This window comes from Manis javanica, chromosome 1 (assembly GCF_040802235.1).
Source record: "Manis javanica isolate MJ-LG chromosome 1, MJ_LKY, whole genome shotgun sequence".
In the NCBI taxonomy this organism is placed as follows: domain Eukaryota; kingdom Metazoa; phylum Chordata; class Mammalia; order Pholidota; family Manidae; genus Manis; species Manis javanica.
Window position 1 is genome coordinate 967,684 of NC_133156.1, and position 22,717 is coordinate 990,400.

Genomic DNA, 22,717 nt, shown 5'->3' on the forward strand with positions numbered 1-22,717 from the left:
GTACTTACTTATTAACATTCAGTTAGCATAAGTCCTGACTTTATTACTGACGACATTGAATACACAAGACACTGACCTCTGCCATCTGCGACTGAATCTCTTCCTGAAGATCTATCACAATGGTTTCATGTATGGAGGAAGCAAGAGAAAACAAAGCAGCAACCACTTATCTTTCCTGTCCCTAGAAATTTTAACACATTCACATCTGCGATCCAAAACAAAGGAAAGAAAGTCCCCTTTGCATTAATTACTGTAAAATCTGGGGTGAGAGTTGGAGCATAACCAAGAAGAAAAATTCAAGATGGCAATCCCATATGCATCTTCCTACACTGAGGTAATACCACTGAATGAACAGAATCAGATATATATAAAACAGAATCAGATATATCCGCCCAACACAAAGCAAAATGACCAGCATACATACCTTATTACTAAGCCTTAAAATCAACTGATAAGACCCAAGGAATGTTTTGATTGGATAATGATAACTTTATCTAGTGTGAATATGGGAAAACCTGACAATTGTTTTACTTTTAATTTATTCCCACACACAATCATGCTCACAGAAAGACTGATGGCATTTTCTAAGTATAATATGCAAATTATGTACCTGGTCTTGAAGATTTTGTTAAGTCCCAGAAATAGAGTAAAGAGACAAGTATAATATGCACTGAGCTTTGCTCTGAATACTTTTATTTTGACTCTGTCACAAACTTTGGGATGGAAAGTGACTCCAATTTTCTGAGTCTCCCTTTATTTCACAAGAGGATTGCAGAGGATCCTGTGCCAACATGAGGCATTCATGAAGAAATGATCACCATTCCCAGCTTTCCTGGCCTCTACTAAATTGGAGATGCCTTTCTGTCATTACAGAAGAGTATGGCCCCTTATATCTCTATGACCAGAGGTTAAATGATTTGGTCGCATGTCAATTTTCAGAGCCAGTAAAAAAGAAAACCGTGCCAATATAGGCTGTTTGAAAGTGGAAGTTTTCTCTTAACATATTTAATTTAGTTTTTAATGGGGAGGAAGACAAAGAAAGGCAGAGTCCATAGAAGTGACTAGAAGCCATGATGTGACCACACTGGTGTATAGTAGCCCCCCTTATCTGTGGGGATACATTTCAAGACCTCCAGTGGATGCCTGGAACTGTAGATAGTATCAAACCCTATATATACTGTATCTTTTCCTGAACATGCATAGCTATGGTAAAGTCTATTTTATACATTAGGCACAGTAAGAGATCAACACCAATAATTAATGATAAAATAGAATAATTATAACAATACACTGTAATAAAAGTTACATGTATGTGGTCTCTTCCCTCTCTCTCTCAAAATGTCTTATTGTACTGAATTCACCTTTCTCCCTCTTGTGATCATGTGAGATAATAAAATGTCTATGTGAGGCCAGGAGGTGAGGTGAACAACATAGGCACGGTGACAAACCATTGGGCTACTACTAACCTGGCAGTTATCAGAAGGAGGATTATCTTCCTCAGGACCATGGAAACTGAAGCTGAGGACAGCAGAGCCATGGATAAGGGGGGCTACCATATACTAACACCATCCGTCTGTAACTCTGGGTCTTCAGGTTAACAGGTTTCTCTGCTCCTCTGAAGCACCTCCTTCTCCCCATTCCTTTGCCAATCTGCGTGACAAGAGAAGAAATGTAACTCAGACATGTACTAGAGTACTTTCAGGTTTGTAAAGCTTTCTCAAATATATTATCTCATTTAGCCATTAACACAGCCCTTTGACTTCAATGAAATGTGTATGGATATATGCATATGTATGTATGTGTGTATGCATATTATTACCACTTAAACAGAAAACGGAAACTAAGTCTGAAGGAGGATAAAGAGTCCTAAAAAGTTTATATAACTAGGAAAAGACTGAGCTGGGATCACAACCAGGCATTCAGAATCTAAATTCCCAATGTCTTTTTACATCAAAGCAAGCCACTGATGACCCCAACCTCAGTGCAGCTCCGGGAAGGAATCTTATCTCCATCCTAGATTCATGTCAAAGAAATCCAGAACATGAGAGAAGAGGTTAATGACTTCAGAAATAAGTCTGGGGTACATAGTACCATAACAAAAGAGAATCAAGGAAACTCAAGTAAGATGCAAATTAGGAGAAAAAAATAAGAAACTTGCATTGGCTTTAACTGGCTATATGTAAGAAGGGGGCTTTAAAATGATCATAAGTCCATAAATTATGTCAATGTTCTATATAGAAGATGGTCATCAGCTGTATTCCATTTCATTGAAAATTAGGAACACCTTGTTTCTTATTGTAAAACGAATGTATGCTTACTCCTTAAAAAGTTAAAAGCACAAATAAACAAAAAGAATAAAATTACAAACTTTCTTATCTCTTCACCCAGGGATAATCACTATTATCATATTGGTATATGTCCTCTCTGGCTTTGCTTTCTATGCATAAAAATATATCCTTTCTTCTACATTGTACATATAATTTTACGAGTTTGCTTTTTTTTCAGAACAATATGAATATCTTTCTGTATTACTGAATACTCTACAACCACAGCTAGAAGGCTTCATAGCATCCCTTACATGAATATGTTAAAATGTAGTTAACTAATTCTGCAGTGTCTTCAGTATTGTATATTTATAAATAATGCTTCACAATACCCTGGTAAATATATTATGGTTTTGATAACTGGCGGGGTGCACCATGGGGGAAATTTCTAAAAATAAAAGTTGTATAGTAAATAGGTATGCAATTAGAACTTTTTTTTACATGTTACCAAATGGCCCTCCAGAAAGCTTAAACCAAGTTACTTCCACTAACATGTGAGTATACCACCCCCTCACCAGCACTGACTACTACTATTCTATCTACTAACCACATGGTGATACATATACAACGGTATTTCACTGTGGTTTCAGTTAGCATTTCTTTAACTATCAGCTAGTGTGAATTTTTTACTCATGTTCACTAGACATTTGCATGTCTTCTTTTGTAAGTTACTCATTTCTACATAAGAAAGAAATTTTGACAGTGACCTATTGCCTTAAGTCTGAATTGTAGAAATTCATCTCTCTGGAGTTCTTTATTATAATTATAATCTTCTACACTAGTTCTAGGAATACCCTTTTGAAAGCAGGAGGAATGAACTGGACGAATTCTTAAAATCTCTCTTTTAGTCCTAAGGTTCCTTCATTCATTTAGTCATCTCACCTTTTGTTGAATTCCATATTACTTCAAAGAACATTTTATAGGTTTATGTAGAGCTTTCCCATGCAGTATTTAATCTGATTCTCACAGCGACTCTGTTGAAAGGGATTACTAACCTAGGCCCACAAGTGGTTTCAAGAAACACAGGAATTCCTTTAATTGTTTATTAAATTCCATACTTCAATAAATAATGAGTGCATTTTTATACATGTACATTTGATTGTCAGAGAACATTCCGTAGTCTGAGAAGTCTTAAAGACTTGTGAAAAAGAGAGGGGAAGCTATTTCAAGCTCTATCTCACAAGTAACATAAAAGCGCCCCCAAAGTTGGTTACTTTGTTTAAGTCACAAGGGTGATAAGTGGTGGGATGAGGACTATAGCTCTGCTAATTTCAAATTCACTGCAATTTCTAGTGTACCTTAGGTGGACATAGGAGTTGTAGAAATATAGAATGTCATCCTGGCCTCAATGAGCCTACTGACGACTGGAGGAAGACTTATGCATGAGTAGTGAAGCAAGTTAAATAAAAAATACCACATTTCAATATGAGATTTCATAATACCAATTACCAGATAGTAAATGACTTCAATTTCAGAAAATTTCTAAAAAGTTCAAATTAGCTTTCATAGAGAAGCAAACTTCTCAACTGAGATTTGAAACTTAGTAATATGAATAGAGGGAAAAGGGAATTCATGGAGGGGTGAGAGAAAAAAATGTTAGTATAGGTCCAAGAGTGGGAATGTGCATATTCCAGAGACACTCAACAGACTACCATGACAATGGGAGAGAATTCATATACATACATGTTATGCTGAGCATTGGCACCGCTCAATGTAGGTTTGTATTCTAGGTCTACTACTAGTTTGCTCTTTTATGCTGAAAAGCTGTTTAACTCACCTAAGTTACAGTGAGCTCACTTGTAAAATTAGTATCACCATACTTATCTTGAAGAGCTGCTGTTAAGATTTATACCAGTCAAGTATACAACATGCAGTTCTCACATAGTGAAGTCTCCACAAAGTACCTACCCACCCCCAGAAGAAGATCTATTTGAAAAGATAGGCTGAAACAAGATTTTAGACAGCACTGAATGCAAAGCTCTGAATTTAGGAAAACTATTTAAGATTTGTGTCACTATATAGTAGTGCTATGATAAAAATGATATTTTATGAAGATAAATTTGACATTTGAGGCTGTGATCAAGTGAAGAGTAAAGAGAAGTGGAGTTGAGAATAGTCAAGGGACTACTGAAATGTTTCAGGCCTAAGAGGAGGTGGTAATGTCTAGTCTTAATTTTAGCATGAGGACTAGAAAGAAAGGTATACATAAGAGGAGATGTTTTGAAGGATTTGATTGGTTATAAAAGAACAAGAAGAGGAAGAAAAGAGATAATGGTGGGTGACAATATAGTGCGTGACAATACCTAACGATGCCAGAAATGAGAGCTCATTAGCAAAGGTGAGCATTGTTTCATTTTAAACACATTGAGTTTGAAATGACAACAGAAAGTTCTATCAGTCAGGATTCAGCCAAAAAACACTAGAGTTAATTTAAGGAGAAAAAGATTTAAAGGAAGGAATTAAATGCTTAAAAATAATTGGCAGCATTAGAGGAAATGATTCCTGGCAGAACCTCCAGAAATAACTGCCAGAGGAAGACTACTGAGCTGGTTTTCCAAGGGAGTTGTTACTTTTGCCACATCAGGATGAGGGGGCTTCAGGAGGCTGCCACAGAAATTCTTGATCCCAAGAACCCACCACTGTAACTGTGATCCAGAATTGTGAAGCTGGTGGGGTCACATCAGCTGCTCTCCATAGCCACAGAGCAAGTGACTAGACCCTGAGCCAGTGTCGCAGAAAAGCCCAACACCTCACCAGGACTCCGCTCGGCAGTAGCACAAGGCCAGTGCAGCCAGACTATGGCCTTGCTTCCTATCTGCTGTCCCAACCCCACAGGAATACATCTGGTAGGCAGAACCTATTTTGAACCCAGAAGCCTAGCTACAAAAGAGTCTGGAATATGTAGTGTTTTGTTTTGTTTTTAACTTTTTTAGTTTTCCAGACTCTTCCCTTTAAGAAGGCCCAACAGAAGGCAGTTGAAATAGAGGCAATGCCAAACCACCACAGGCACCATGGAAGTTGCTGTGTAAATGTCCAGGGGCTAATTGTATAAGCAGTGCCAATGCTCACAAGAGAGACTGGAACTGGAGACTTGGAGAAAGATGATATCTGACTTGATTACTTTTCTGTCTGGATATCTTACAGAAAGGAACAATAAAGCCAAAAAGACTTAAAGCTGAAGTTTGCAGCTGGTTCTACACAAATTACCGGTTTATGACACACGAGTACCTCTAGGTGTACATCATGGCGGGACCAAAAAGGCAAGGACTAGCAGACCCTAAGAAATGTCCACAGACAGCTGGCATACTGTGTAACTGCACAACCATGGGAGAGGTCTGGAGGGTTAACTTCCCAAGGTCCCTTCCACCCCATGTGATTAATCTAGGCCAATTAAGCGAGTTTTATTCCCCAAGTGACTGGTTTAAGAATGGACGTGAGAGCTAATTCTGGCCTGTGAGACATGAATGGTGGTTTGCTTGGCAGTGACAGGGAAAAGTTTTGTCACTCAGAAAGAGAGAAAGAAAGAAAGATAAGTTCTCTTGCTTCTTCTGGACATTGTCTTCTTTGGATGTGTCCCCTGGAACTGACGCGGTGATCTTGCCTGAGAATAAGGCCAACAAATGGCAGAGGGGGTAGCCAAGAGAATCACATAGAAGAAAATACAGCAGCATAAAGAACTACTCCACTGGGATTCTATTCTCCCCACACTCCTTTTTAAAATGAATAACAGCACCTGAGTTTTCTGTTATTGGCAGCCAAAGACATCATCACTAATTCCAGCACATTTCCCATGATGCTCTTCATTAGATTTTAAGGGGACAAACTTTCCTCTGTTCTAGCCTGAAATTTCCTCTACAAATAATAATCAATGCATTTTAATGATACAAATAATTTGTATGTATGGAGCACCATGGAATTCTGTATTTATTCTTTAAGATTATTTTATACAACTTTGTTATTCAACTCAATTGAATCAAAAGACTCACATTTATTCTTCAAGATGTAACTGGATCCCAATGTGAGCCTGAGTTGGGTTCACTGTGGGGCTCTGACATGTGTGGGAACATGGGGTGGACTGATGGTGTGGGTCCCTCAGACTTTCATTTGAGCTTATGTTTAAGCAGGAGTTGAGGAAAGAAGAGAAGAAAAGTACAAGAGGGTGGGGAGGTCATGCACGTCTCCTGACCCAGCCCCTGAATCATGGATGCCATCTACGGAAAGAGTCTGAGAAAAGATTTAGTGAAGGAGACAGTTCTGCTGCCAGCATGTGCAACAGGCCACGAGCAGCCTTGCCTGGTAACTCGGTGAGCAAGCGTGACTAACACGGACGAGAGACGCTCTCCCTCCCTCTCCATGGCTAACTTGTGGCCTTGGCACACTGAAGACTCCAGGACTGCCGTCACCTGAAATCTCTCTCTCTTGGTGCTTGGCTTCTCTGGGGATGCTGAACAACCACGGCACGTTTGGGAGAACTCTGAAGTTACAACACTGTTAATGAAGCTCATTGGCTGTAATGGCTGTAGTGCAAACTCTCAAGTCGTTTCAAGGTCAAAGTGTTGTGGAAAGAGGTTAGTGCAAGAGAGGAAGAACTCAGCAGATGTTATGTGGGCATTGCAGTCTACCAGACAGTATACGCATGTATGTGAGACTGCCCCGGTGCCTGAAGTATAAAGTGAGGACACTTTGTAAGAGACTGCCTCCAGATGAGCAGGAGGGATCAGGAACAAGTCAGCAGGGGTTGTCACTGTTAATGTGACCCCATCAGGGGAAACTCAGGCTGCATTATGTGCTCTAGGCTTTGTCTCTGTATAAAACCTATTCATCAAGAAGTTAAGACACCAGAACACGGGCACATGTCTGACACCAAACAGACTGAGATTCTCCCCTCCTGCCCTCAGCTTACGTTAGAGCATACAATAAACACCTGGATACCTGCCCTTGCTTTAGTGGTAAAGATCTTATTGAGAACAGAATTGTGTGTCTCCTGTAAGATTCATGTAAGAAATTTGCTTCAGACTTAGTAACAGGAAAAAATTTGTCTTTCTTGAAGAATGTATGTTTTCTCCTTCAAGACAATGAGGATGCTTTGTCTAACCATAGTTCTCTCCTTCCTTTTGCCCAGCCTCATGCTAACTTTTCCCTTTCTCTTATCATTTCATTTGTTCTAAGTTTTTGCTTATTCTGTCTCCTCTGCCCAGTTTTGTTTATAGGTATCCTAGTGAACAACTGTACATCCTCTCAGGACTGCAGTCCAGGGGGACGGTGGAGGGTACTGGGGCTGTGGTGTGGGGGTGGGGGGGACAGCAGAGGGTACTGGGGCTGTGGTGGGGAGATGGGGGGGCAGCGGAGGGCACCAGGGCTGTGGTATGTGTTTGTGGGGGAATACCAGGACAGCGGTGAGGGGTGGGGTTGGAGCTAATAACTAACAAAGGGCTCAAAAAAGTGAGGAAGTTTGGCTGAGAAAGAATAGGGGAAGGAAAAAGGATTGAAAAAATGAAAAGAAAGGAAGAAAGAGAAAGAGGAATAAAGGAGGGAGGAGAGGGAGAGAGAAAAACTAAGTTAAAGAGGAAGAGAGGGAAAGGGGAGAAGCAAAGGGGAAAAGCAAGAGAGCCTGACTTTGGGAAACCGCCTCTCAGTGGGCATGGCACCTGCTCGGATGCTCCTCACTTGACCCTGCCCGGTCAAAAGACATGTGGTCATCAGGGAGACAGGAATTAAGAATTTTCCAAATCAAGCAGTAGTAATAACTATTAGAGAGGACACAAAACTCCCCTCTTCTGACTTCTAATCAAGCTTTCTTCCCACTTCTACTATATAAAGTGATAAGAAAACACAAACCAGGACACTGTGTCCGGAGGGCCTCTTATATGTCCATGTCACGGGAACAGAGGAAGCCCTATGTCCTCTCCAACTAGCATGGTAGAGGAGTCGCCTACAGCAGGTTCTCAGAGCAGAGAGTTGATGGCTCAGCACTCAGAGAACCTGGCACTGTCAGGACATGACAGGAGATGGGATAAGCCAGCAGCCTGGAAAGGCTTGGAAGGAAAATCCTGAAGACCTGACAAAACTGCAGGCCAAAGAGAGCGCCCAGATTGTTTATTTCCTATCACATTACAAGTGGCCCAACTCAGCTAAAGTCAGAAGACTTCTTAGTAGCAGAGGTGAAGATTTAACTTTCAAATCAGCTAGGTCTCCTGGTGAAACAAATTAATACTAATACTAGCTTGAGGGATTAATCTTTAGCAATTTATTATACAAAGCAACATAGGTATGGAAAAGGGGACCCTTATCTTTTAGAAAATTCTACAAGATACACAGACATCATCAACCACATGGCATAGCACTTTGTTTGTTATGGTGAAACAGGAAAATCAGTCTTTGTTCTCACAGAGTATGAAATCTAGCCTATTCACGAAGGTAAACGTGGAGGATAAATGAACTCCTTTAAGTTACTCATCAAAACACTTCCCTTATTCAGGCCTCAGGGGCTATCTTTAGAAAGTCAAGGCATGTAATGGATCACTTACTAACTGGACCTCTCATCCTGCACCACAATCCCCCACTTCAAATACTACAGATGTCTTAATAAAGCCACCTTTCCCTACTCACTGTAGGGGGGAATCACGTGAAAGTATTGATCCAAATTTTATGTATTATGGCCAGTTATGAGCAAAATATGGTCTGGACAAATCATTGTACTAATTTTCAATGTAACTAGGTTCTGCATAGTTAAAATTAAATGGGGAGGAAGTTCAGAAAGATGAAACACAGCAACTTAGGTAAGGGGAATTAATTGGATAACTTTATAAAACTCACTTTACAACCTGAAAGTACAGACTAACAGACATGTCACTGGGCCCCATGGCAGGTCAGCACTTCAGCAAAAATGGAAGCAGCAGTCCATACTGCTGATTTTGCTCTTTGTTAATTGATGGTGCTCACTGCCATTAGCTACATCATTGTTATCTCACCTTAACTGAGATGGAAAACTACCACAGGGAGTTTTCAGAGGCATGAAACTGCTGGAGTAAATGTCAACAATAAAATTCTAGGTCTATCTTGTTCTGTTTCATCTTGTTTTTTTTACTTCTAACAAAGTTACATGAATAAAGTAGTCTGTGTTAATGATTATGAATAAGGAAGTAAATTTTGAACCACACTGCAACACACAAGAGAAGGAAATTAGTGGACAAGAGAAATGTTTTCAGTCTGAATGCAAATGACAGTTGCCAATAGAAGGCTAAACATCCCAGGTGATGACCAATTGACAAAATCTTTTAAAAGAATTCCAAGTGAATAGAAATCTTAAAGCTTGTTAAAAGAAAAGAGAACAGGGAAATGACTTCATTGGGTAAATCAGATAACTATGTATTTCACCCTAGAAAAGGAAATTCTGCTCTCTTAATTTTAATTTTAAATTGTGGTATATATTCACCTTGAACTTGAGAGTAAAATAAATGGTGATTCTAAAATAAATATTGTTGTCACATGTGAGTGGCCCCAGGGAGATAATGTGGATTAGGAGGAGAGATAGGAAACCCAGATATAATAATCCTCTGGGAAAACTAACGAACTAGTGATTTACTTCAGGAGACTAGAGAAACTGAAAATTCAACTCAAATTGTAGTAAAAATATATCAATGCTTTGTTCCCAAGTTTCTTCAGAAAGTAATAGTTCCTCTTGGAAGTAGTCAGTGCAAATGCTCAGTATTGTTAAGACACAACTAAACTTATGCCTATGGATTTTATATTGTCATATTTTGGCCTTTGTAATATTTTATATCCTCTTCCCAATCTGATTGTTGCTTTCCATGTCCCTTTCTTTAACTCACAAATTTATGTTGGAAGAGACAAAAAAAATTAATTAATTAAAAATCTTTTATAAATCTCCAGTAACTATTTTAGAGGGGGAGGTTGTATTTCATTGACTATAGTTTATGTAAATCAGATCAGAGGAATTAACATATTGGAAGGAGCTGGCATTTGTCCTGATATATTGAATCGTTAGCATGACAGAATCACTTAAGCTGGATTCACTAACATCAGGTTTCCTCTCATTATTGACCCCTACAGAGTAGGCTCTGACAAGTGGAACTGCTGCAAAGTTCATGAATAATGTGGAATAAATCAATTGCTCAGGAAATACTGAAAACAGATGACACTGAACTCATATATTGTGCAAGTTCAACACAAATCCATTTCCACCAAGGGCACAGAATTTCCCTATGTCCTTTTCTGACCTACCCATGGAAAATGGTCTTCAGGTCCCCTTTCCTTAAGCATCCCATGGCTGTACAGCATGTCACCCCCTGGGAACACAGTAAGCCAAGAGCCATTCACAAAAAAATACTTCAGGCCTGAAAAGAAACAACATGAGGGCTTTTACAAGACTTACAAACATGAAGTGAGTGATGGCCATGATTTAGGGCAGGTGCTTGGGCTTCATTCACATTTATGGTTAATATTTCAAATGTACTGTTTCTGTTACCCTAGATCCTAACAAGAAATCAGCTTGTGTGAGTGAAAGGGGATTGTGAGGAATAGGAAAGGGCTGAGAACATAACCTGATCCATTTTTTAAGAGGCTGGATCAGCTACTTGAAGGATGTAAACAGTCCCTTACTACAGGTACGGGACCTCATTGCTACAGGAAACATGTATCATTACCATTACCTCAACTAACACTCTTCAGACTATAACCAATTAAATAACTGTTACCTAGAAGATTTAGTTCTAAATCTAAAAATCTTTAGCTGTGTGTGCTTCTGTTATACAATATAATCAACTCGTGATAATCTGTGCTATTGAGGACAGAAATAACATGGATAAAGGAAATCCACAGAATAAAAAAATAATCTGATTTTAGACTATAGAGTCAACTTCTCACCCACCAAACCTTAAACTAAACCTCCTTGCCTTGACTGATTTTTCCCCTCTTCAGAATTGCTCAATATAGAAATACTAATGAGCTAAAGGGAAGGTGGAGAGATAAACAGTAAGAGAAGCAACAGAACAGAATAATCTACAAAGCAGGAAACTGGCCATATTCTGAGAATGAATTGCCCAGATTCTCAAACTGATAAGTTATAATGTGTGGCTCTATATGTTTCCTTTTTTTTAAATCAGGGTACATATAAAAAAAATGAGTTCCCACACTACAGACACGGTAGACAGGATTCCTTGAGAGAAAAATGAATATGATAATGTTTCCATTAAAATGTGGTTTTTGGAAGGGCGGGGAGGAGAAAGCTGTGCGTAGTGTTTATATAAAACCTAAATTGCTTTGGATATTTCTACTAGTATCGTTTTATTTTTTAAGTTATCTATAAATATTTCATGTGCCTTTGAATTACTGGAAGTGAAAGTAGTAAATATAGGCATATAGAGTTGGCTTCAAGATGGAAGAAGAGGCCATGAGCAGTGTCTAGAAGATGGAAGAGGCAAGAAACAGACTCTACCCCAGAGTCTCCAGAAGGAATCAGTCCTGCCTCCTGCCAACTCAGTGATGTTAGCCCTCTGAGGCTCACTTTGTACTTCTGACCTCCAGAACTTTCTGTCTTCTCATGACTCTGCTATTCCTTCAAAAAAGGAGGAGAAAATGACCAAGTTCCAATATATATCAGATTAAAGATGGCAGAATAAGAAGGCAAGACAGAAACCTCCTCCAAAAAAAAAAAAAAACACATAAAGAAGGAAAATACAACAAATACAATTAGACCTGAAATGACTTGAAAACAGCAGAACAGATCTCCTACACCTGAGGAAGAGGAGAAGACCACAAAGACAAGACCAGAAAGCATAGCAGAGACCATCTAATGAAAAAAGAAAGAAACACAGAATCCCTGACAAAATAAACAAGCAGAGGAATTTTATCTAATCAAAACTACAAGACAGAACTCCAGAAAAAGGGATAAATGAAACAGAGATCACCAATCCTATTGATAAGATTTCAAAATAAAAGTCATAAACATGCTTATGGATTTACAGAAAAGCATTCAAGATCTCAGGGAGGACTTCAACAAAGAGAGAGAAAACCTGAAAAAGAGCCACTTGAAGCTGAAGAATACAGTATCTGAAGTGAAACAAGCAATGGAAGAATTTAAAAGTAGATTAGAACATGTACAGGATATGGTAAATAAAATGGAAATTAGAGAATAGTTAAAGAAGCTGAGGAACAGAGAGAAAAAAATGATCTCTAGGAATGAAAGAATGATGAGAGCTATGTGACCAATCCAAAGGAAACAGTATTTGCATAATAGGTATACCAGAAGGAGAAGAGAAAGATGGATAGAAAATATCTTTAAGGAAATAATTGTTGAAAACTTCCCCAATCTAGGGAAGGAAACAGACACTCAGGTAATGGAAGCACAGAGATCCCCTAAAAAAAGAACCCAGGAAGACAAACCATGATGTATAATTAAAATGGCAAAGATCAAGAATACGGAGAAAATGTTGAAGGCAGCCAGAGAGGGAAAAAAGATTATTTATAAAGGAAATCCCATCAGGCTATCAGCAGACTTCTCAACAGAAACTCTTCAGGCCAGAAGGAAGAGGCATGATATATTTAAAGTACTGAAACAGAAGGACCTCCAAACAAGAATCCTCTACTCATCAAGGTTATCATTTAAATTTGAAGCAAGGATTAAGCAATTTCCAGATAAGCAAAAGTTGCAGGAATTCACCACTGCTAAGCCAGTCTTAAATTATATGTTAAAGAATTTTCTGTAGATGGAAATGACCCTAAGGCTAAATAGCTTTCACCAGTGAAAATAAATCCACTGTAAAGGTAGTAGACCAACTAATTACCAAAGAAGTATGAAATTAAAACAAAAAAAGAAGCAAAATCAACTATAGACAAAACCAGTCAAGAGATATAAAAAAGTGCAGATTATGACATTTAATACAAAAAATGTAGAAGTAGAAGAAAAAATGAAAAAAAAAGTACCTTTAGATTGTGTTTGAAATAGAGTAATCAGTGATTTAAGATAGACAATTATATAGTCAAGAAGGTATCCTTGAACCTTTGGTAGTCACAAAACTAAAGATTACAATCAATACACAAAAAACAAAAATAAATTTAAAAAGAAAGAGAAATCCAATTACAACTCTAAAAGAAAACATCAATAACAAGAGAAGAATATAAGAGAGGAAGAAAGGAACAGAGAGGAGACACACACACAAAAAAGAAAATTAATAAAATGGCAATAATTATATATCTATCAATAATCACCCTAAATGTAAATGGACTGAATGCACCAATCAAAAGACGTAGAGTGGCGGAATGGATAAGGAAACAAGACCTAACTATATGCTGCCTACAAGAAACCCATTTCAGACCCAAAGACATACACAAACTAAAAGTGAAGGGATGGAAAAAGATATTACATGCAAATAACAGGGATAAAAAAAAACAGGAGTAGCAGTACTTATATCAGAGAAAACTGATTTCAAAGCAAGGAAAGTAACAAGAGACAAAAAAGGATATTACATAATGATAAAGACATCAGTTTAATAAGAGTATATAACCATTATAAATATCTATGCACCCAACATGGGAACACCTAAATATATAAAAGAAATACTAACAGAATTAAAGGAGGAAATAGATTGCAACACATTCAATTTAAGAAACTTTAAAACATCACTCACATCAATAAGCAGATCAACCAGATAGAAAAAAAATAACGAAACAGGCACTGAACATTAGATCAAATGGACTTACCAGATATCTACAGAAATCTCCATCCAAAAGCAGCAGGATACACATTTTTCTCAAGTGCACATGGGAAATTCTCCAGACTAGATCACATACTAGGCTACAGGAAGAGCCCCAATAAATTCAAAGAGATTGAAATTGTATCGAGCATCTTCTCAGACCACAATGGTATGAAACTAGAAATAAATTACACAAAGAAAACAAAAATACCTACAAACACATGGAGGCTAAACAACATGCTTTTAAATAGTCAATGGATCAGTGAAAAAATTAAAACAGGAATCAAACAATACATGGAGACAAATAAAAACAAAACACAACAGCCCAAAATCTGTGTGATGCAGCAAAGGCAGTTCCAAAAGGGAAGTACATAGCAATACAGGCTTACCTCAAGAAACAGGAACAATCCCAAACAATCAGTCTAAAATCATAATTAAAGAAGCCAGAAAAAGAATAACAAATGAGGCTCGATGTCAGCAGAAGGAGGGACATAATAAAGATCAGAGCAGAAATAAATAAAATAAAGAATAAAACAATAGAAGTAAGTCGATGAAAGCAGGAGCTGGTTCTCTGAGAAAATAAAACAAAATAGATAAATGCACAGCCAGACTTATCAAGAATAAAATACAGTGTACACACATAAACAGAGTCAGAAATGAAGAAGGAATAATCACAACAGATAATGCAGAAATACAAAGAATTATTATAGAATACTATGACAAAATATAGGCCAATAAATTGGACAACCTAGAACAAATTGACTTTCTAGAAAAATACAAACTTCCAAGACTGACCTGGGAAGAAATAGAAAATCTGAACAAACCAACAACCAGCAATGAAATTGAAGTGTTAATCAAAAAATTCTCCAGACACAAACCTCCAGGTACAGATGGCTTCACAGCCAAATTCTACCATACATTTAAAGAAGAGCTAGTACCCATTCTTCTTAAAGTTTTCCAAAAAGTAGAAGAGGGAATACTTCCAAACTTATTCTATGAGGCCAGTGTCACTCTAATAGTAAAACCAAAGACAGCACAAAAAAAATTACAGACCAATATCCCTAATGAACATAGATGCAAAAATCCTCAACAGAATATTAGAAAACAGAATCCAAAAATACATTAAAAAATCACCCATCATGACCAGGGGATTTATTCCAGGGATACAAGGATGGCATAATATTTTTAAATTCATCAATATCACACACCATATTAATGAAAAGAAGGATAAAAAACACATGATCATCTCAATAGATGCTGAAAAAGCATTTGACAAAATTCAACATCCATTCATGATAAAACCTTTCAACAAAATGTGTATAGAGGGTACATACCACAACATAATAAAGGCCATATACGAAAAACCCACAGCCAACATCATAACAGTGAAAAGCTAAAAGCTTTTCCTTTAAGATTGGGAACAAGACAAGGATGCCCACTCTCACCACTTTTATTCAACATAGTACTGGAGGTCCTAGCCACACCAATCAGACAACACAAACAGCTAAAAGGCATCCACACTGGTAAGGATGAAGTGAGACTCACTATTTGCAGATGACATGATATAATACATAGAAAACCCTAAAGAATCCACCCCAAAACTACTAGATCTAATAACTGAATTCAGCAAAGTTGCAGGATACAATGTTAATACACAGAAATCTGTGGCATTCTTGTATACTAATATTGAACTAGCAGAAAGAGAAGTCAGGAAAACAATTCCATTCACAATTGCATCAAAAAGAATAAAATACCTAGGAATAAACCTAACCAAGGAGGTGAAAGACCTATACCCTGAAAACTACAAGACACTCATGAAAGAAATTAAAGAAGACACTCCAAAATGGAAATACATCCCATGCTTTCCACAGGAAGAATTAATATTGTCAAAATGGCCATCCTGACCAAAGCAATTTACAGACTCAACGCAATTCCTATCAAAATACCAACAGTATTCTTCAATGAACTAGAAAAAATAGTTCTAAAACTCCTAAGGACCACAAAAGACCCTGAATACCCAAAGCAGTCCTGAGAAGGGAGAATGAAGCTGGGGGTATTATGCTTCCTGACTTCAAGCTCTACTACAAAGCTATGGTAAACAAAACAATTTGGCACTGGCACAAGAACAGAATAGATCAATGGAACAGAATAGAGAGCCAAGATATAAACCCATGCATCAGTGGTCAATTAATATATGATAAAGGAGCCATGAATATGCAATGGAGAAAAGACAGGCTCTTCGACAACAAAACTGGACAGCTACATGTAAGAGAATGAAACTGGATTATTGTCTAACTCCATACACAAAAGTAAACACCAAATGGATCAAAGACCTGAATGTAAGTCGTGAAACCATAAAACTCTTTGACAAAAACATAGGCAGCAATCTCTTGAATATAAACATGAACAACTTTTCTTTTAACACATCTCCTCAATCAAGGGAAACAAAATAAAAAATAAACAAGTGGGACTACACCAAACTCAGAAGCTTCTGTACAGCAAATGACACCATTTGCAGAACAAAAAGGCATCCTACGGTATAAGAGAATATATTTGCAAATGACATATTCGATAAGGGGTTAACATCCAAAATATATAAAGAACTCACATGCCTCAACACCCAAAAAGGAAATAACCCGATTAAAAAATGGTCACAGGATATGAACACACACTTCTCCAAGAAGAAATTCAGATGGCCAACAGGCACATGAAAAGATGCTCCACATCGCTAATTATCAGGAAATGCAAATTAAAATCACAATGAGATATCACTTCACACCAGTTAGAATGGCCACTATCCAAAAGACAAGAAATAATACATGCTGGCGAGGATGCGGAGAAATGGGAACCACCTACACTGTTGGTGGGACTGAATATTGGTGCAACCACTGTGGAAAGCAGTATCGAGGTTCCTCAAAAAACTGAAAATAGAAATACCATTTGACCCAGTAATTCCACTTCTTTGAATTTACCCAAAGGAAACAAAATCGCTGATTCAAAAATATATATGCACCCCTATGTTTATTGCTTCACTGTTTACAATAGCCAAGATATGGAAGCAACCTAAGGGTCCATCAATAGATGAATGGAAAAAGAAGAGGTGGTATATATACACAATGGAATATTAGTCAGCCATAAAAAGAAAAAATCTGCCATTTGCCACAACATAGATGGATCCAGAGGGATCCATATGCTCAGTAAAATAAGCCAGGTGGATAAATACAAATACAATATGATTTCACTTATCTGTGGAATATAAAAACAAAGCAAAGCAGAAGGAACAAAACAGTATTAGACTCACAGACACTGAGAAGTGACTTGTGGTTACCAATGGGGAGGAGAGTTGGCAGCAGAGGAGAGGAGAGGGAGGGGGACAGTTGAACCACTGTGATGTATATTTGATAAAATAAAAAATTCAGAAAATTAAAAAAATAAGTATAGGCATAAATAGATTAATACATATATATATATAAACATTCAAATGTATGCACATACATTCATATGTATATACATACATTCAAGAGAGGACCCTTGCAAAGACCAATAATGATACTGAGGAGTGTGATCAATTCAATCCTCTGTATCTCAACTCAAAAAAATTAATGCGCTTATTTAGTTTTATTTTTGTCTTATGTTCACAGACTGAAACCATAATTCTACCCAGCATATTCTTTGATACAATGTGAATGTCCATCAAAAAACAGGCAAAATAATTTAAATTCCATGTCCTGATGATGGGTCAAGATATCATGCATACTAATTGAAGCAGCTTGTTTGTCAGGAAAAAGCAGTCCCCACACGGTAATTCACCATTTCTTTTAGTAGTCTACAGATCTCTGAATTTCCATCAGATTTTATTTTAACAGATACCTATGCTGTGTTAAATGTACATCAGAGACTTCTCCAAGTATGTTATGAATGTTAATTCACTTAATCCCCATAACACCCCAATGAGGTAGATACTATTGCTACCCACATTTTATAGAAGGGAAAGCTGAAGTAAGAAAAGGCTATTTAACTCAACCAAGTACCATAGCTAGTTATGTGGCTGAACCAGAATTTGACCCCAGAAGGTCTTAGCCCAGAGTCTTTGTGTTAAGTGTGGCTCTATGTAAAGCTACCTCTTAGATGAGGCAAAATATACAGATGCAAAAATGTCTATTCTAATACAGATCCTGAGTCAGTACCTTCCTGTGGTTAATTAACAGTGGTAATATGGGAAAACCACTGAACATGGCAAGACACTATGCTAGATATTATACATACTACACTGTTATCCAATTTAGTGCTCAACCTAACAGCAGAGGAAAGAACCTCAACTCCAAAAGCTTAATTAACCTGGTTCATGTCACACAGCTAGTAAGTCGCAGAGCAAGGATTTGAATCCATGCAGGACCATCAGTGAGTATGACTCCTTTAAGGGCCCCACATAGTGTAGTCTAAGTGCAGGGCATCCCTGATGCTTGCTGGCCACAAATCGAGGTTCATTCGACTCCAGGTCCAGTACTCTTTCCACTGCAACACCTTAGAATCCAGTAAAGCCTTAGAGCATAATCAAACACAGTGACAAATGATCCTGCAAGGCTTTGCCATAGATTGGCATTTCAATTCTCTTAAGATCTTGAATGCTTAATGCTTAGACTGCTGTCTTAATTCAGGAATATGATTCCTGCTCCCCTTTGTTCCGTATCTGTGGTCTTTAAATTACAAATTCCACAGGTCACCACAATATTATAAAATTCATTAAGTATTTAGAGAAACAACTCTGACAGATATTCCACAGTACTGAAAAATCTCTTCATTTTTAGAATAATCAAAGCATAGCTTTTAAAGTGTTTGCTCTGACAGACAGCATGCAATCAATGTTACAAGCATTTTCATAAAATTTTCATTTTCATCCATTCATTTAAGAGTTATACAGTTTTCACTCTATGCCAGATATTCCTTGAATAAACTCTACCTTTATTTAACTAATTTTAAATTTGTCCAGAAAATTCTATAATTATGCAACCACAGTGTATTTGAGCTGATGTCTACCATCTCATTATATTATTTTCAGTGGTTCATCTTTGTTTACCTATTGATTACTTTTGTTAGCATCTTTCTAAGCAATTGCTAATACCTGTTGGAGACAGTAAACACTACAATCTGAAGATCAGCTACTTCTCTGCATAATCAAATAGCAGATGGTACAAGAAGATGCAGTGGGAGCTGTCACGCGATGTGCCCTTGCCATGAGCGAGGGTGTGTGTGCCAGTTTGCAGGAAGAGGCGTACCAGGACTTGCTTTCCTAGCACACTACAACATAGGACCACGTAAAACCCCCACCACTTAAATACCACTTCGAAGTTTTTCTCAGGAAATCTTGGCCCAGCCACAATCCTACCATGCTTCTCAAGGGAAATAAATAAGTAAATTATGGCCTCTGCTTAGTGAAAAAGAAGACTATATATATATTAAGTAAATGCTTTTGAACCTCTAGAAACTAAGAATAGGTGTCTTCAATTTTTTGAATAAACATGATATAAATAGTATAACAATAATGTATACTTAACAGTGTACTAGACACTGTTCAAACTGATGTCCATATATTTAATTTCATTAAATCTTCACAACAACCCAACCAAAGTGGGTTAATTTTTATCTCCTCTTTATAAGTGAGAAAGAGAAAAAGTCTGGGAGAAAAACCTAAATCCTCAAAAATAAGTAACAATTAATGAGCACTTACTATGTGCTAGGCCCTACCCTTAGAGATATGAATGCTTTCAGTTTTCACACTGTCATCCCCATTTTACAAAAGAGAAAACTGAGGCACAATTACTAAAGAGTGGAGCTGAGGTTCAAACCCAAGCAATCTAGGTCCAGGGCCTGCACTCAAGTGTGGCCCTGTCCTGCCAGGTACGAACTACAGGCTAGCGAGGAAGCATGCTGGGTTATCATTTCACAATTCAAATGACAAATTAACATTATACCTATCAAAGGTCAACACCTTAATTGAATATCACATGGCAGCAAACCTTAGTAATCCTGGCCAGAGGTAGCTAGATGCAACTACAAAATAGTGGCAGATCACAATAACAGTTCATTCATCTGTTCTTCCAAGAAGCCCTTTCTTACCTGGCTCTGCCACCAACTCCCTACCCCACATAGGAAATCACTCCCTCCTCTGCACCTCATAACTCTTCTATTGTTACATTGCTATTGCTACATTCTGGGACTATAATTTTTCTATTGCATATTTGTCTCCCCCACTAGAGTCTGGCTTCTCTAGGTCAGAGACTTTATCTTAGTCAGTTCTCTATTCCTAATATCATGCACAATGTCTAGCACAGAGTTAGTCTTGAACTACTTAAAATGAATGAATGAATGATCCACCTCCTGTGGAAATAATAGTCACTGAGATGGTAGTCCTAATCTGTCATTCACATGTTTTGCAAAAGAACTATGAACATGGTGAGAACACAAAACCAGTGCAGTCAGGAGGATCTGGCACTGAGGTAGACGGAGTCCTAACAGACCACAGGTACATGAATGAGTCTAGTTGAGACCAGCTGAATCCAGCTGAAATCAATAGAACCACACGCTGACTCATGAGCAATAACAAGTGGTTGTTGCTTCTAGCATTGACTATCGGGGTGTTTTGTGGTACAGCAATAGCTGTCTCACACAGGAAACTTTGAAAAAGATTGTTTTGTTGGATTTGTTGATATATTGAAAAAGATTAAAAAATGAACGGTTCTAACCCAAAAGGTAGCGTAAAATAACAGCATCCTCTCAGAACAACAGACAAAATATCTAAAAGAGATGATATACTCAGAGGCTTTCCTGTGTTCAAAAGCCAGCTCAAACCTTCATAATCTCTGAAAATACTTGTGCATCTATTCATTCACTTATTCATTCATTCAACAAACATTCTCATGTCTATTACCCATCCAACACTGTCTAATACTCTAGAAATGCAGGCAATAATAAGATATTCCTTTTCCTAGAGGTGTTTTACACTAGTGCCTTATACTACTAAAGGACAGACCTATCAGGAAAGAGGTGTGCCCAAGTGTTACATGAGCCAATATAAACCCACAGCAGAAGCCCAAAGAAAGGAGAAGTCAGTTCTGCACATTTGTGTCAGGAGGCAAGAAGGGGGTAGAAGTTATAAGAATAGGTTAAATAGATTAATCTTACATGATTACTCACTTTCCATGATTAATCCACCTCGAACAGTGCCACAGCGACAAAGTTCTTCAGTAGCTTCCCTTTGCAAACTGGGTAAAATCCTTACTACCAAGGCCTTGCCAGGCTCACCTGCTCTTTCTGTTCTTTTCTAAGCACTCGTATTACTCATGGCCTCCTTCATGCTTCTGTGTAACCTTTGCATGTAATTCCCCCTGCTACCTTCTTTGTCTGCCTAATCCAGAGATCTCAGCCTGGTGGCACAGGAGCTTGTTGCAGTTTGTGATCATGTTTTGTTTGATCCATAGAGGGATTCATATTTCAATTTAAAACTTTGGATACTTAATAGGAGAGAGAAAAGTTTGATTTCTGGCTCCTTAAGGGGGAAGAAGAGAGGATTAGCAAGGTATCATTTCTGAAAATGACAATTGGTTAGTCTCCATCAGTTCCTATTCTTTCTTGAACACTGAGGCTGAGTATTGTACAACTGCTTTTTTTTAATATAAAAACAAGAGGTGTGGTATATGCTGGGGGCACAGACCCAGCCAGATTGCCTAGGTTTGTGTCCTGACGATGCTACTTCAGGTGACATGACCTTAGACTAGTTGCTCAATTTCTTTACGGGTTGGTCTCCTCAACAGTAAAATAGAGATGATAATAAGAGTAAGGAGAAAAAGAATAGTGAAAATTTTAATGAGTTAATAGAAGTAAAGTGCCAAGAGCAGTAAGTGTGTTGTACTGAATGGCATTTTCTTTTGTTTTTTAAAGAAAGTTTCTTTCCTTTACATCATGCCCCTCACTGCTCTAGGAGTTTGAGTTTGCTGTCCCTGGCCTAACCAGGTCCTACTGCCCCTCTGACAACAACTCGGAGACCATTTTTTTTGTGCACTGTAGAAGTGCTGCTGAGTATGCCCTGTGTTTATTTGGTTATGTGCCTGCCTCTCTCAACAGTCGGGGAGCTTCATGAGAGCATGGACTATGTAGTATTCATTATTTTTAATCTCCTGCTCCAAGCACACTGCCAGATGCATAAAAACTGCTCAATAAATGTCACTGAATCAATGCTAATCTGTCGGAGTCTAAATACCTTCAAGCACTTATGTACAGTTTGATTTGTATTAGGTAACTTGCCCTTATTTGTTTGGTGCTCTGTTAAGTTCTTCCATCATCTTCTGTGTGTGTGAGCCTTGGTCCCCAGCTGCTTTGTGACTGGACAGCAGGGCCATAACGGTCCTTTCTTTTAAATTAAGACCCTACACATGACACAGTTGCATATGTTTTTTAAATGGAAGTCAGCATGGGATTCTAGGAATCAGTCATCTCTTATATAATGTCATATAAATTATGGCATCCAAAATTAGCTAGAGGAAAGGAATGAATGGGGTTCATTAGTTGTTGCCCTCCCTTCCTCCCTTCCTTCCTCCCTTCTCTTTCTCTTTCTTTCTTTCTTTCTCTCTCTCTTTTTCTTTTTCTTTCTTTCTTTCTTTCTTCCTTCCTTCCTTCCTTCCT

At 37.9% G+C, this 22,717-nt stretch overlaps 1 long non-coding RNA gene across 3 annotated transcripts in view; it reads right to left on the reverse strand.

Annotated features, from left to right (window-relative positions):
• The window catches only part of LOC140844348 (uncharacterized), a 53,064-nt gene that overhangs the window by 21,081 nt on the left and 9,266 nt on the right, over positions 1–22,717 (reverse strand). For 2 of the 3 annotated variants that reach the window (XR_012122511.1, XR_012122489.1), the window contains exon 3: positions 1,467–1,650. This is a non-coding gene — a long non-coding RNA (uncharacterized lncRNA). Of the gene's footprint in view, positions 1–1,466; positions 1,651–10,568; positions 10,682–22,717 lie in introns of all 3 variants that reach the window. The other variant, XR_012122497.1, reaches the window with a different exon arrangement.